This window comes from Schistocerca gregaria, chromosome 10, assembly GCF_023897955.1.
Source record: "Schistocerca gregaria isolate iqSchGreg1 chromosome 10, iqSchGreg1.2, whole genome shotgun sequence".
Taxonomy (NCBI): Eukaryota; Metazoa; Arthropoda; class Insecta; order Orthoptera; family Acrididae; genus Schistocerca; species Schistocerca gregaria.
In genome coordinates this window covers 30,075,136-30,092,260 of record NC_064929.1, presented here as the reverse complement: position 1 = coordinate 30,092,260, position 17,125 = coordinate 30,075,136, and positions in this window count along the sequence as shown.

The following is a 17,125-nucleotide window of genomic DNA, read 5'->3' as shown; positions in this document are numbered from 1 at the left end:
ATACAACAGTCACCATGCGCACTTACCTCCATGGGAGTAATGTCACAAACAGTCTACGCATTGATCGTTGCCAGGAAGACCAGTAGTAGTTTCCGATGCACATCTGGAGGCAATCTGTAATCTGTGGATTATCTGAGTGTTGATGAAACACAGAAATTGCATCGGGATTGAGTATCACAGTCACCATGCACACTTTCCTCCATGGGAGTAATGTCTCAAACAGTCTCCGCGTCGATCGTTACCAGTAAGACCAGTAGTAGTTTCCGATGCACATCTGGAGGCAATCTGTAATCTGTTGACTATCAGAGTGTTGATGAAACACAGAAATTACATCGGGATTGAATACAACACTCACCATGTACACTTTCCTCCATGGGAGTAATGTCGCAAACGGTCTACGCTTTGATCGTTCCCTGGAAGACCAGTAGTAGTTTCCGATGCACATCTGGTTGCAATCTGTAATCTGTGGACTATCAGAGTGTTGATGAAACACAGAAATTGCATCGGGATTGAAGATCACAGTCACCATGCACACTTTCCTCCATGGGAGTAATGTCTCAAACAGTCTACGCTTTGATCGTTCCCTGGAAGACCAGTAGTAGTTTCCGATGCACATCTGGAGGCAATCTGTAATCTGTGGACTATCAGAGTGTTGATGAAACACAAAAATTGCATTGGGATTGAACACAACAGTCACCATCCTCACTTTCCTCCATGGGAGTAATGTCTGAAACAGTCTACGCATTGCTCGTTCCCTGGAAGACCAGTAGTATTTTCCGATGCACATCTGGAGGCATTCTGTACTCTGTGGACCTCCAAAAATTGTTGATGAAACTCAGAAATCGCATGGGGAGTGAATACAAGAGTCACCATCCGTAAACTCCTCCATGGGAGTAACGTCTGAAACAGTCTATGCTTTGATCGTTCCCTGGAAGACCAGTACTTGTTCCCGATGCACATCTGGTGGCATTATGTTATCTGTGGACTATCACAGTGTTGTTGAAACACAGAAATAGTATCGGGATTGAATACAGCAGTAACCATGCGCACTTTCCTCAATGGGTGTAATATCTCAAACAGTCTACGCTTTGATCGTTCCCTGGAAGACCAGTAGTAGTTTCCGATGCACATCTTGAGGCATTCTGTAATCTGTGGACTATCAGAGTGTTCTTGAAACACATAAATTGCATCGGGATTTAATACAACAGTCATCATGCGCACTTTCCTCCATGGGAGTAATGACTCAAACAGTCTACGCTTTGATCGTTCCCTGGAAGACCAGTACTTGTTCCCGATTTACATCTGGTGGCATTATGTAATCTATGGACAATCACAGTGTTGTTGAAACACAGAAATAGTATCGGGATTGAATACAACAGTAACCATGCGCACTTTCCTGAATGGGTGTAATATCTCAAACAGTCTACGCTTTGATCGTTCCCTGGAAGACCAGTAGTAGTTTCCGATGCACAGCTTGAGGCATTCTGTAATCTGTTGACGTTCAAAGTGTTGATGAAACACAGAAATTGCCTGGGGATTGAATACAACAGTCACCATGCGCACTTTCCTCCATGGGTGTAATGTCTCAAACAGTCTACGCTTTGATCGTTCCCTATAAGACCAGTAGTAGTTTCCGATGCACATCTGGGGGCATTCTGTAATGTGTGGACTATCAGAGTGTTGATGAAACACAGAAATTGCATCGGTATTGAATACAACAGTCGCCATGCGCACTTTCCTCCATGGGAGTAATGTCTCAAACTGTCATCGATTTGATCGTCCCTGAAGACCAGTAGTAGTTTCCATTGCACATCTGGAAGCATTCTGTAGTCTGTGGACTATCAGAGTGTTGATGAAACACAGAAATTGCATCGGGATTGAATACAACAGTCACCATGCGCACTTACCTCCATGGGAGTAATGTCTCAAACAGTATACGCTTTGATCGTTCCCTGGAAGAACAGTAGTAGTTTCCGATGCACATCTGGAGGCATTCTGTAATCTGTGGACCATGAAAGTGTTGATGAAAGACAGAAATTGCATCGGGATTGAATACAACAGTCACAACGCGCACTTTTCTCCATGGGAGTAATGTCTCAAACTGTCCTTGATTTGATTGATCCCTCAAGACCAGAAGTAGTTTCCTTTTCACATCTGGAGGCATTCTGTAATCTGTGGTCTATCCGGGTGTTGATGAAACACAGAAATAGCATCGGCTTTGAATACAACAACCACCATGCGCACTTTCCTCCATGGGAGTAATGTCTCAAACAGTCTACGGTTTGATCGTTCCCTGGAAGACCAGTAGAAGATTCCGATGCACATATGGCGGCATTCTGTTAGCTGTGGACCTTCAAAGTGTTGATGAAACACAGATTTTGCATCGGGATTGAATACAACAGTCACCATGCGCACTTTCCTCAATGTGAGTAATGTCTGAAACAGTCCACGCTTTGATCGTTCCCTGGAAGAACAGTAGTAGTTTCCGATGCACATCTGGAGGCATTCTGTAATCTGTGGACCTTCAAAGTGTTGATAAAACACAGAAATTGCACCGGGATTGAATACAACAGTCACCATGCGCACTTTCCTCAACGGGAGTAATGTCTCAAACAGTTTACTCTTTGATCGTTCCCTGGAAGACCAGTAGTAGTTTCCAATGCACATCAGGTATCATTCTGTAATCTGTGGACTATCAGAATGTTGATGAAACACAGAAATTGCATCGGGATTGATTATCACAGTCACCGTGCACACTTTCCTCCATGGGAGTAATGTCTCAAACAGTCTCCGCATTGATCGTTCCCGGGAAAACCAGTAGTAGTTTCCGATGCACATCTGGAGGCAATCTGTAATCTGTGGACTATCAGAGTGTTGATGAAACACAGAAATTGCATCGGGATTGAATACAACAGTAACCATCCTCTCTTTCCTCCATGGGAGTAATGTCTGTAACAGTCTACGCAATGATCGTTCACTGGAAGACCAGTAGTAGTTTCCGATGCACATCTGGAGGCATTCTGTACTCTGTGGACCTTCAAAATGTTGATGAAACACAGAAATTGCATCGGGAGTGAATACAACAGTCACCATCCGCACTTTCCTCCATGGGAGTAACGTCTGAAACAGTCTACGCTTTGATCGTACCCTGGAAGACCAGTAGTAGCCTCCGATGCACATCTGGAGGCAATCTGTAATCTGTGGACCTTCAAAGTGTTGATGAAACACAGAAATTGCATCGGGATTGAATACAACACTCACCATGTACACTTTCCTCCATGGGAGTAATGTCGCAAACAGTCTACGCTTTGATCGTTCCCAGGAAGACCAGTAGTAGTTTCCGATGCACATCTGCTGGCATTCTGTAATCGATTGACTATCAGAGTGTTGATGAAACACAGAAATTGCATCGGGATTGAATACAACAGTCACCATGCGCACTTTCCTCCATGGAGTAATGTCTCAAACAGTCTACGCTTTGATCGTTCCCTGGAAGACCAGTAGTGGTTTCCGATGCACATCTGGAGGCATTCTGTAATCTGTGGACTATCATAGTGTTCTTGAAACACATAAATTGGATCGGGATTTAATACAACAGTCACCATGCGCACTTTCCTCCCTGGGAGTAATGACTCAAACAGTCTACGCTTTGATCGTTCCCTGGAAGACCAGTAGTTGTTCCCGATGTACATCTGGTGGCATTATGTAATCTGTGGACTATCACAGTGTTGTTGAAACACAGAAATAGTATCGGGATTGAATACAACAGTAACCATGCGCACTTTCCTCAATGGGTGTAATATCTCAAACAGTCTACGCTTTGATCATTCCCTGGAAGACCAGTAGTAGTCTGCGATGCACATCTTGAGGCATTCTGTAATCTGTTGACGTTCAAAGTGTTGATGAAACACAGAAATTGCCTCGGGATTGAATACAACAGTCACCATGCGCACTTTCCTCCATGGGTGTAAAGTCTCAAACAGTCTACGCTTTGATCGTTCCCTATAAGACCACTAGTAGTTTGCGATGCACATCTGGGGGCATTCTGTAATGTGTGGACTATCAGAGTGTTGATGAAACACAGAAATTGCATCGGTATTGAATACAACAGTCACCATGCGCACTTTCCTCCATGGGAGTAATGTCTCAAACTGCCATCGATTTGATCGTTCCCTGAAGACCAGTAGTAGTTTCCAATGCACATCTGGAAGCATTCTGTAATCTGTGGACTATCAGAGTGTTGATGAAACACAGAAATTGCATCGGGATTGAGTACAACAGTCACCATGCGCACTTTCCTCCATGGGAGTAATGTCTCAAACAGTCTACGCTTTGATCGTTCCCTGGAAGAACAGTAGTAGTTTCCGATGCACATCTGGAGGCATTCTGTAATCTGTTGACGTTCAAAGTGTTGATGAAACACAGAAATTGCCTCGGGATTGAATACAACAGTCACCATGCGCACTTTCCTCCATGGGTGTAAAGTCTCAAACAGTCTACGCTTTGATCGTTCCCTATAAGACCACTAGTAGTTTCCGATGCACATCTGGGGGCATTCTGTAATGTGTGGACTATCAGAGTGTTGATGAAACACAGAAATTGCATCGGTATTGAATACAACAGTCACCATGCGCACTTTCCTGAATGGGAGTAATGTCTGAAACAGTCCACGCTATGATCGGTCCCTGGAAGAACAGTAGTAGTTTCCGATGCACATCTGGAGGCATTCTGTAATCTGTGGACCTTCAAAGTGTTGATGAAACACAGAAATTGCATCGGGATTGAATACAACAGTCACCATACGCACTTTCCTCAACGGGAGTAATGTCTCAAACAGTTTACTCTTTGATCGTTCCCTGGAAGACCAGTAGTAGTTTCCAATGCACATCTGGAGGCAATCTGTAATCTGTGGACTACCAGAGAGTTGATGAAACACAGAAAGTGCATCGGGATTGAATACAACAGTCACCATGCGCACTTTCCTCCATGGGAGTAATGTCTCAAACTGCCATCGATTTGATCGTTCCCTGGAAGACCAGTGGTAGTTTCCGATGCACATCTGGAGGCTTTCTGTAATCAGTGCACTATCAGAGTGTTGATAAAACACAGAAATTGCATCGGGATTGAATACAATAGTCACCATGCACACTTTCCTCCATGGGTGTAATGTCTCTAACAGTCTACGCTTTGATCGTTCCCTGGAAGACCAGTAGAAGATTCCGATGCACATCAGGAGGCATTCTGTAATCTGTGGACCTTCAAAGTGTTATGAAACACAGAAATTGCATCGGGATTTAATACAACAGTAACCATGCGCACTTTCCTCCATGGGAGAAATATCTCAACAGTCTACGCTTTGATAGTTCCCAGGAAGACCAGTAGTAGTTTCCGATGCACATCTGGAGGCAATCTGCAACCTGTGGATTACCATAGAGTTGATGAAACACAGAAATTGCATCGGGATTAAAAACAACAGTCACCATGCTCATTTTCCTCCATGGGAGTAATGTCTCAAACAGTCTACGATTTGATCGTTCCCTGGAAGACCAGTGGTAGTATCCGATGCACATATGGAGGCATTTTTTAATCTGTCTACCTTCAAAGTGTTTTGAAACACAGGAATTGCATCGGGATTTAATACAACAGTCACCATGCGCACCTTCCTCCATGGAGTAATGTCTCAAAGAGTCTACGCTTTGATCGTTCCCTGGATGACCAGTAGTAGTTTCCGATGCACTTCTTGGGGCTTTCTGTAATCTGTGGATCTTCAAAGTGTTGATGAAAGAGAGAAATTGCATCGGGAATGAATACAACAGTCACCATCCGCACTTTCCTCCATGGGAGTAACGTCTGAAAGAGTCTACGATTTGTTCGTTCCCTGGAAGACCTGTAGTAGCATCCGATGCACACCTGGAGGCAATCTGTAATCTGTGGACCTTCAAAGTGTTGATGAAACACAGATATTTCATCGGGATTGAATACAACACTCACCATGCACACTTTCCTCCATGGGAGTAATGTCTCAAACAGTCTACGCTTTGATGGTTCCCAGGAGAACCAGTAGTAGTTTCCGATGCACATCTGGAGGCAATCTGTAATATGTGGACTACCAGAGAGTTGATGAAACACAGAAATTGCATCGGGATTGAGTATCACAGTCACCATGCACACTTTCCTCCATGGGAGTAATGTCTCTAACAGTCTACGCTTTGATCGTTCCCTGGAAGACCAGTAGTAGTTTCCGATGCACATCTGGAGGCATTCTGTAATCGATTGACTATCAGAGTTTCGAAGTAACAAAGAAATTGCATCGGGATTGAATACAACAGTCACCATGCGCACTTTCCTCCATGGGAGTAATGTCTCAAACTGTCTACGCATTGATCCTTCCCAGGAAGACCAGTGGTTGTTTCCGATGCACATCTGGAGGCAATCTGTATTCTGTGGACTATCAGAGTGTTGATGAAACACAGAATTTGCATCGGGATTGAGTATCACAGTCACCATGCACACTTTCCTCCATGGGAGTAATGTCTCTATCAGTCTACGCTTTGATCGTTCCCTGGAAGACCAGTAGTAGTTTCCGATGCACGTCTGGAGTTAATCTGTAATCTGTGGACTGTCAGAGTGTAGATGAAACACAGAAATTGCATCGGGATTGCATACATCAGTAACCATCCTAACTTTCCTCCATGGGAGTAATGTCTGAAACAGTCTACGCAATGATCGTTCCCTGGAAGACCAGTAGTAGTTTCCGATGCACATCTGGAGGCATTCTGTACTCTGTGGACCTTCAAAGTGTTGATGAAACACAGAAATTGCATCGGGATTGAATACAACAATCACAACGCGCACTTTCCTCCATGGGAGTAATGTCTCAAACTGTCATTGATTTGATCGATCCCTCAAGACCAGTAGTAGTTTCCTTTTTACATCTGGAGGCATTCTGTAATATCTGGTCTATCCGAATATTGATGAAACACAGAAATAGCATCGGCTTTGAATACAACAAACACCATGCGCACTTTCCTCCATGGGAGTAATGTCTCAAACAGTCTACGGTTTGATCTTTCCCTGGAAAACCAGTAGAAGATTCCGATGCACATATGGAGTCATTCTGTTACCTCTGGACCTTCAAAGTGTTCATGAAACACAGAATTTGCTTCGGGATTGAATACAACAGTCACCATGCGCACTTTCCTCAATGGGAGTAATGTCTGAAACAGTCCACGCTATGATCGTTCCCTGGAAGAACAGTAGTAGTTTCCGATGCACATCAGGAGGCATTCTGTAAACTGTGGACTATCAGAGCGTTGATGAAACACTGAAATTGCATCGGGATTGATTATCACAGTCACCGTGCACACTTTCCTCCATGGGAGTAATGTCTCAAACAGTCTCCGCATTGATCGTTCCCGGGAAAACCAGTAGTAGTTTCCGATGCACATCTGGAGGCAATCTGTAATCCGTGGACTACCAGAGAGTTGATGAAACACAGAAAGTGCATCGGGATTGAATCCAACAGTCACCATGCTCACTTTCCTCCATGGGAGTAATGTCTCAAACAGTCTACAATTTGATCGTTCCCTGGAAGACCAGTGGTAGCTTCCGATGCACATCTGGAGGCTTTCTGTAATTAGTGCACTATCAGAGTGTTGATAAAACACAGAAATTGCATCGGGATTGAATACAACAGTCACCATGCACACTTTCCTCCATGGGTGTAATGTCTCTAACAGTCTACGCTTTGATCGTTCCCTGGAAGACCAGTAGAAGATTCCGATGCACATCAGGAGGCATTCTGTAATCTGTGGACCTTCAAAGTGTTATGAAACACAGAAATTGCATCAGGATTTAATACAAGAGTCACCATGCGCACCTTCTTCCATGGGAGTAATGTCTCAAACAGTCTACGCTTTGATCGTTCCCTGGAAGACCAGTAGTAGTTACCGATGCACATCTGGTTGCAATCTGTAATCTGTGGACTATCAGAGTGTTGATGAAACACAGAAATTGCATCGGGATTGAATATCACAGTCACCATGCACACTTTCCTCCATGGGAGTAATGTCTCAAACAGTCTACGCATTGATCGTTCCCAGGAAGACCAGTAGTAGTTTCCGATGCACATCTGGAGGCAATCTGTAATCTGTGGACTATCAGAGTGTTGATGAAACACAGAATTTGCATTGGGATTGAACACAAAAGTCACCATCCTCACTTTCCTCCATGGGAGTAATGTCTGAAACAGTCTAAGCATTGATCGTTCCCTGGAAGACCAGTAGTAGTTTCCGATGCACATCTGGAGGCAATCTGTAATCTGTGGACCTTCAAAGTGTTGATGAAACACAGAATTTGCATTGGGATTGAACACAACAGTCACCATGCTCACTTTCCTCCATGGGAGTAATGTCTCAAATAGTCTACGCTTTGATCGTTCCCTGGAAGACCAGTAGTAGGTTCCGATGCACATCTGCAGGCATTCTGTAATCGATTGACTATCAGAGTGTTGATGAAACACAGAAATTGCATCGGGATTGAATACAACAGTCACCATGCGCACTTTCCTCCATGGGAGTAATTCTCAAACAGTCTACGCTTTGATCGTTCCCTGGAAGACCAGTAGTAGTTTCCGATGCACATCTGGAGGCATTCTGTAATCTGTGGACTATCACACTGTTGTTGAAACACAGTAATTGCATCGGGGTTGAATACAACAGTCACCATGCGCACTTTCCTCCATGGGAGTAATGTCTCAAACAGTCTACGATTTAATCGTTCCGTGGAAGACCAGTATAAGTTGCCGATGCACATCTGGAGGCATTCTGTAATCTGTGGACATTCAAAGTGTTGATGAAACACAGAAATAGCATCGGTATTGAATACAACAGACACCATGCGCACTTTCCTACACAGGAGTAATGTCTCAAACATTCCACGCTTTGATCGTTCCCTGGAAGAACAGTAGTTGTTTCCGATGCACATCTGGTGGCATTCTATAATCTGTGGACTATCAGAGTGTTCTTGAAACACAGAAATTGCATCGGGATTAAATACAACAGTAACTATACGCACTTTCCTCCATGGGAGAAATATCTCAACAGTCTACGCTTTGATAGTTCCCAGGAAGACCAGTAGTAGTTTCCGATGCACATCTGGAGGCAATCTGCAGCCTGTGGATTACCATAGAGTTGATGAAACACAGAAATTGCATCGGGATTAAAAACAAAGGTCACCATGCTCATTTTCCTCCATGGGAGTAATGTCTCAAACAGTCTGCGATTTGATCGTTCCCTGGAAGACCAGTGGTAGTATCCGATGCACATATGGAGGCATTCTGTAATCTGTGGACCATCAGAGTGTTGATAAAACACAGAAATTGCATCGGGATTGAATACAACAGTCACCATGCACACTTTTCTCCATGGGTGTAATGTCTCTAACAGTCTACGCTTTGATCGTTTTCTGGAAGACCAGTAGAAGATTCCGATGCACATCTGGAGGCATTTTGTAATTTGTCTACCTTCAAAGTGTTTTGAAACACAGGAATTGCATCGGGATTTAATACAACAGTCACCATGCGCACCTTCCTCCATGGGAGTAATGTCTCAAAGAGTCTACGCTTTGATCGTTCCCTGGATGACCAGTAGTAGTTTCCGATGCACATCTTAGGGCTTTCTGTAATCTGTGGACCTTCAAAGTGTTGATGAAAGAGAGAAATTGCATCGGGAATGAATACAACTCTCACCATCCGCACTTTCCTCCATGGGAGTAACGTCTGAAAGAGTCTACGCTTTGATCGTTCCCTGGAAGACCTGTAGTAGCATCCGATGCACACCTGGAGGCAATCTGTAATCTGTGGACCTTCAAAGTGTTGATGAAACACAGAAATTGCATCGGGATTGAATACAACAGTCACCATGCACACTTTTCTCCATGGGTGTAATGTCTCTAACAGTCTACGCTTTGATCGTTCCCTGGAAGACCAGTGGAAGTTCCCGATGCACATCTGGAGACATTCTGTAATCTGTGGACTATCAGAGTGTTGATAAAACACAGAAATTGCAACGGGATTGAATACAACAGTCACCATGCACACTTTCATCCATTAGTGTGGTGTCTCTAACAGTCTACGCTTTGATCGTTCCCGGAAGACCAGTGGAAGTATCCGATGCACATCTGGAGGCATTCTGTAATCTGTGGATTATCAGAGTGTTGATAAAACACAGATATTGCAACGGGATTGAATACAACAGTCACCATGCGCACTTTCCTCCATGGGAGTAATGTCTCAAACAGTCTACGCATTGATCGATCCCAGGAAGACCAGTGGTAGTTTCCGATGCACATCTGGAGGCAATCTGTATTCTGTGGACTATCAGAGTGTTGATGAAACACAGAAATTGCATCGGGATTGAGTATCACAGTCACCATGCACACTTTCCTCCATGGGAGTAATGTCTCAAAGAGTCTCCGCATTGATCGTTCCCAGGAAGACCAGTAGTAGTTTCCGATGCACATCTGGAGGCAATCTGTAATCTGCGGACTATCAGAGTGTTGATGAAACACAGAAATTGCATCGGGATTGCATACAACAGTCACCATCCTCACTTTCCTGCATGGGAGTAATGTCTTAAACAGTCTACGCATTGATCGTTCCCTGGAAGACCAGTAGTAGTTTCCGATGCACATCTGGAGGCATTCTGTACTCTGTGGACCTTCAATGTGTTGATGAAACACAGAAATTGCATCGGGAGGGAATTCAACAGTCACCATCCGCACTTTCCTCCATGGGTGTAATGTCTCAAACAGTCTACGCTTTGATCGTTCCCTGGAAGACCAGTGGTAGTTTCCGATGCACATCTGGAGGCATTCTGTAATCTGTGGACTATCAGAGTGTTGATAAAACACAGAAATTGCATCGGGATGGAATACAACAGTCACCATGCACACTTCCCTCCATGGGTGTAATGTCTCTAACAGTCTACGCTTTGATCGTTCCCTGGAAGACCATTAGAAGATTCCGATGCACATCTGGAGGCATTCTGTAATCTGTGGACCTTCAAAGTGTTTTGAAACAGAGAAATTGCAACGGGAATAAATACAACAGTAACCATGCGCACTTTCCTCCATGGGAGAAATATCTCAACAGTTTACGCTTTTATAGTTCCCAGGAAGACCAGTAGTAGTTTCCGATGCACATCTGGAGGCATTCTGTAATCTGTGGACTATCACAGTGTTGTTGAAACACAGTAATTGCATCGGGGTTGAATACAACAGTCACCATGCGCACTTTCCTCCATGGGAGTAATGTCTCAAACAGTCTACGATTTGATCGTTCCGTGGAAGACCAGTATAAGTTGCCGATGCACATCTGGAGGCATTCTGTAATCTGTGGACATTCAAAGTGTTGATGAAACACAGAAATAGCATCGGTATTGAATACAACAGACACCATGCGCACTTTCCTCCACAGGAGTAATGTCTCAAACATTCCACGCTTTGATCGTCCCCTGGAAGAACAGTAGTTGTTTCGGATGCACATCTGGTGGCATTCTGTAATCTGTGGACTATCAGAGTGTTCTTGAAACACAGAAATTGCATCGGGATTAAATACAACAGTAACCATGCGCACTTTCCTCCATGGGAGAAATATCTCAACAGTCTACGCTTTTATAGTTCCCAGGAAGACCAGTAGTAGATTCCGATGCACATCTGGAGGCAATCTGCAGCCTGTGCATTACCATAGAGTTGATGAAACACAGAAATTGCATCGGGATTAAAAACAACATTCACCATGCTCATTTTCCTCCATGGGAGTAATGTCTCAAACAGTCTACGCTTTGATCGTTTCCTGGAAGACCAGTAGAAGATTCCGATGCACATCTGGAGGCATTTTGTAATCTGTCTACCTTCAAAGTGTTTTGAAACACAGGAATTGCATCGGGATTTAATACAACAGTCACCATGCGCACCTTCCTCCATGGGAGTAATGTCTCAAAGAGTCTACGCTTTGATCGTTCCCTGGATGACCAGTAGTAGTTTCCGATGCACATCTTAGGGCTTTCTGTAATCTGTGGACCTTCAAAAAGTTGATGAAAGAGAGAAATTGCATCTTGAATGAATACAACAGTCACCATCCGCACTTTCCTCCATGGGAGTAACGTCTGAAAGAGTCTACGCTTTGATCGTTCCCTGGAAGACCTGTAGTAGCATCCGATGCACACCTGGAGGCAATCTGTAATCTGTGGACCTTCAAAGTGTTGATGAAACACAGATATTTCATCGGGATTGAATACAACACTCACCATGCACACTTTCCTCCATGGGAGTAATGTCTCAAACAATCTACGCTTTGATCGTTCCCAGGAGAACCAGTAGTAGTTTCCGATGCACATCTGGTGGCAATCTGTAATCTGTGGACTACCAGAGAGTTGATGAAACACGGAAATTGCATCGGGATTGAATACAACAGTCACCATGCTCACTTTCCTCCATGGGAGTAATGTCTCAAACGGTCTACGCTTTGATCGTTCCCTGGAAGACCAGTGGAAGTTCCCGATGCACATCTGGAGACATTCTGTAGTCTGTGGACTATCAGAGTGTTGATAAAACACAGAAATTGCAACGGGATTGAATACAACAGTCACCATGCACACTTTCATCCATTAGTGTGGTGTCTCTAACAGTCTACGCTTTGATCGTTCCCGGAAGACCAGTAGTAGTTTCCGATGCACATCTGGAGGCATTCTGTAATCGGTTGACTATCAGAGTTTCGAAGTAACAAAGAAATTGCATCGGGATTGAATACAACAGTCACCATGCGCACTTTCCTCCATGGGAGTAACGTCTGAAACATTCTACGCTTTGATCGTTCCGCAGAAGACCAGTAGTAGCTTCTGATGCACATCTAGAGGCAATCTGTAATCTGTGGACCTTCTAAGTGTTGATGAAACACAGAAATTGCATCGGGATTGAATACAACAGTCACCATGCGCACTTTCCTCCATGGGAGTAATGTCACAAACAGTCCACGCATTGATCGTTCCCAGGAAGACCAGTAGTAGTTTCCGATGCACATCTGGAGGCAATCTGTAATCTGTGGACTATCTGAGTGTTGATGAAACACAGAAATTGCATCGGGATTGAGTATCACAGTCACCATGCACACTTCCCTCCATGGGAGTAATGTCTCAAACAGTCTCCGCATTGATCGTTACCAGTAAGACCAGTAGTAGTTTCCGATTCACATCTGGAGGCAATCTGTAATCTGTGGACTATCAGAGTGTTGATGAAACACAGAAATAGTATCGGGATTGAATACAACAGTACCATGCTCACTTTCCTCAATGGGTGTAATATCTCAAACAGTCTACGCTTTGATCGTACCGTGGAAGACCAGTATAAGTTGCCGATGCACATCTGGAGGCATTCTGTAATCGATTGACTATCAGAGTGTTGATGAAACACAGAAATTGCATCGGGATTGAATGCAACAGTCACCATGCGCACTTTCCTCCGTGGGAGTAATGTCTCAAACAGTCTACGCTTTGATCGTTCCCTGGAAGACCAGTAGTAGTTACCGATGCACATCTGGTTGCAATCTGTAATCTGTGGACTATCAGAGTGTTGATGAAACACAGAAATTGCATCGGGATTGAATATCACAGTCACCATCACACTTTCCTCCATGGGAGTAATGTCTCAAACAGTCTACGCATTGATCGTTCCCAGGAAGACCAGTAGTAGTTTCCGATGCACATCTGGAGGCAATCTGTTATCTGTGGACTATCAGAGTGTTGATGAAACACAGAATTTGCATTGGGATTGAACACAAAAGTCACCATCCTCACTTTCCTCCATGGGAGTAATGTCTGAAACAGTCTACGCATTGATCGTTCCCTGGAAGACCAGTAGTAGTTTCCGATGCACATCTGGAGGCAATCTGTAATCTGTGGACCTTCAAAGTGTTGATGAAACACAGAATTTGCATTGGGATTGAACACAACAGTCACCATGCTCACTTTCCTCCATGGGAGTAATGTCTCAAATAGTCTACGCTTTGATCGTTCCCTGGAAGACCAGTAGTAGGTTCCGATGCACATCTGCAGGCATTCTGTAATCGATTGACTATCAGAGTGTTGATGAAACACAGAAATTGCATCGGGATTGAATACAACAGTCACCATGCGCACTTTCCTACATGGGAGTAATGTCTCAAACAGTCTACGCTTTGATCGTTACCTGGAAGACCAGTAGTAGTTTCCGATGCACATCTGGAGGCATTCTGTAATCTGTGGACTATCACACTGTTGTTGAAACACAGTAATTGCATCGGGGTTGAGTACAACAGTCACCATGCGCACTTTCCTCCATGGGAGTAATGTCTCAAACAGTCTACGATTTGATCGTTCCGTGGAAGACCAGTATAAGTTGCCGATGCACATCTGGAGGCATTCTGTAATCTGTGGACATTCAAAGTGTTGATGAAACACAGAAATAGCATCGGTATTCAATACAACAGACACCATGCGCACTTTCCTCCACAGGAGTAATGTCTCAAACATTCCACGCTTTGATCGTTCCCTGGAAGAACAGTAGTTGTTTCCGATGCACATCTGGTGGCATTCTATAATCTGTGGACTATCAGAGTGTTCTTGAAACACAGAAATTGCATCGGGATTAAATACAACAGTAACTATACGCACTTTCCTCCATGGGAGAAATATCTCAACAGTCTACGCTTTGATAGTTCCCAGGAAGACCAGTAGTAGTTTCCGATGCACATCTGGAGGCAATCTGCAGCCTGTGGATTAACATAGAGTTGATGAAACACAGAAATTGCATCGGGAATAAAAACAAAGGTCACCATGCTCATTTTCCTCCATGGGAGTAATGTCTCAAACAGTCTACGATTTGATCGTTCCCTGGAAGACCAGTGGTAGTATCCGATGCACATCTGGAGGCATTCTGTAATCTGTGGACCATCAGAGTGTTGATAAAACACAGAAATTGCATCGGGATTGAATACAACAGTCACCATGCACACTTTTCTCCATGGGTGTAATGTCTCTAACAGTCTACGCTTTGATCGTTTTCTGGAAGACCAGTAGAAGATTCCGATGCACATCTGGAGGCATTTTGTAATTTGTCTACCTTCAAAGTGTTTTGAAACACAGGAATTGCATCGGGATTTAATACAACAGTCACCATGCGCACCTTCCTCCATGGGAGTAATGTCTCAAAGAGTCTACGCTTTGATCGTTCCCTGGAAGACCTGTAGTAGCATCCGATGCACACCTGGAGGCAATCTGTAATCTGTGGACCTTCAAAGTGTTGATGAAACACAGATATTTCATCGGGATTGAATACAACACTCACCATGCACACTTTCCTCCATGGGAGTACTGTCTCAAACAGTCTACGCTTTGATCGTTCCCAGGAGAACCAGTAGTAGTTTCCGATGCACATCTGGTGGCAATCTGTAATCTGTGGACTACCAGAGAGTTGATGAAACACAGAATTTGCATCGGGATTGAATACAACAGTCACCATGCTCACTTTCCTCCATGGGAGTAATGTCTCAAACAGTCTACGCTTTGATCGTTCCCTGGAAGACCAGTGGAAGTTCCCGATGCACATCTGGAGACATTCTGTAATCTGTGGACTATCAGAGTGTTGATAAAACACAGAAATTGCAACGGGATTGAATACAACAGTCACCATGCACACTTTCATCCATTAGTGTGGTGTCTCTAACAGTCTACGCTTTGATCGTTCCCGGAAGACCAGTAGTAGTTTCCGATGCACATCTGGAGGCATTCTGTAATCGATTGACTATCAGAGTTTCGAAGTAACAAAGAAATTGCATCGGGATGGAATACAACAGTCACCATGCGCACTTTCCTCCATGGGAGTAACGTCTGAAACATTCTACGCATTGATCGTTCCCCTGAAGACCAGTAGTAGCTTCTGATGCACATCTAGAGGCAATCTGTAATCTGTGGACCTTCTAAGTGTTGATGAAACACAGAAATTGCATCGGGATTGAATACAACAGTCACCATGCGCACTTTCCTCCATGGGAGTAATATCACAAACAGTCCACGCATTGATCGTTCCCAGGAAGACCAGTAGTAGTTTCCGATGCACATCTGGAGGCAATCTGTAATCTGTGGACTATGTGAGTGTTGATGAAACACAGAAATTGCATCGGGATTGAGTATCACAGTCACCATGCACACTTTCCTCCATGGGAGTAATGTCTCAAACAGTCTCCGCATTGATCGTTACCAGTAAGACCAGTAGTAGTTTTCGATGCACATCTGGAGGCAATCTGTAATCTGTGGACTACCAGAGAGTTGATGAAACACAGAAATTGCATCGGGATTGAATACAACAGGCACCATGCTCACTTTTCTCCATGGGAGTAATGTCTCAAACAGTCTACGCTTTGATCGTTCCCTGGAAGACCAGTGGAAGTATCCGATGCACATCTGGAGGCATTCTGTAATCTGTGGATTATCAGAGTGTTGATAAAACACAGATATTGCAACGGGATTGAATACAACAGTCACCATGCGCACTTTCCTCCATGGGAGTAATGTCTCAAACAGTCTACGCATTGATCGTTCCCAGGAAGACCAGTAGTAGTTTCCGATGCACATCTGGAGGCAATCTGTAATCTGCGGACTATCACAGTGTTGTTGAAACACAGTAATTGCATCGGGGTTGAATACAACAGTCACCATGCGCACTTTCCTCCATGGGAGTAATGTCTCAAACAGTATACGATTTGATCGTTCCGTGGAAGACCAGTATAAGTTGCCGATGCACATCTGGAGGCATTCTGTAATCTGTGGACATTCAAAGTGTTGATGAAACACAGAAATAGCATCGGTATTGAATACAACAGACACCATGCGCACTTTCCTCCACAGGAGTAATGTCTCAAACTTTCCACGCTTTGATCGTTCCCTGGAAGAACAGTAGTTGTTTCCGATGCACATCTGGTGGCATTCTGTAATCTGTGGACTCTCAGAGTGTTCTTGGGGAACACAGAAATTGCATCGGGATTAAATACAACAGTAACCATGCGCACTTTCCTCCATGGGAGAAATATCTC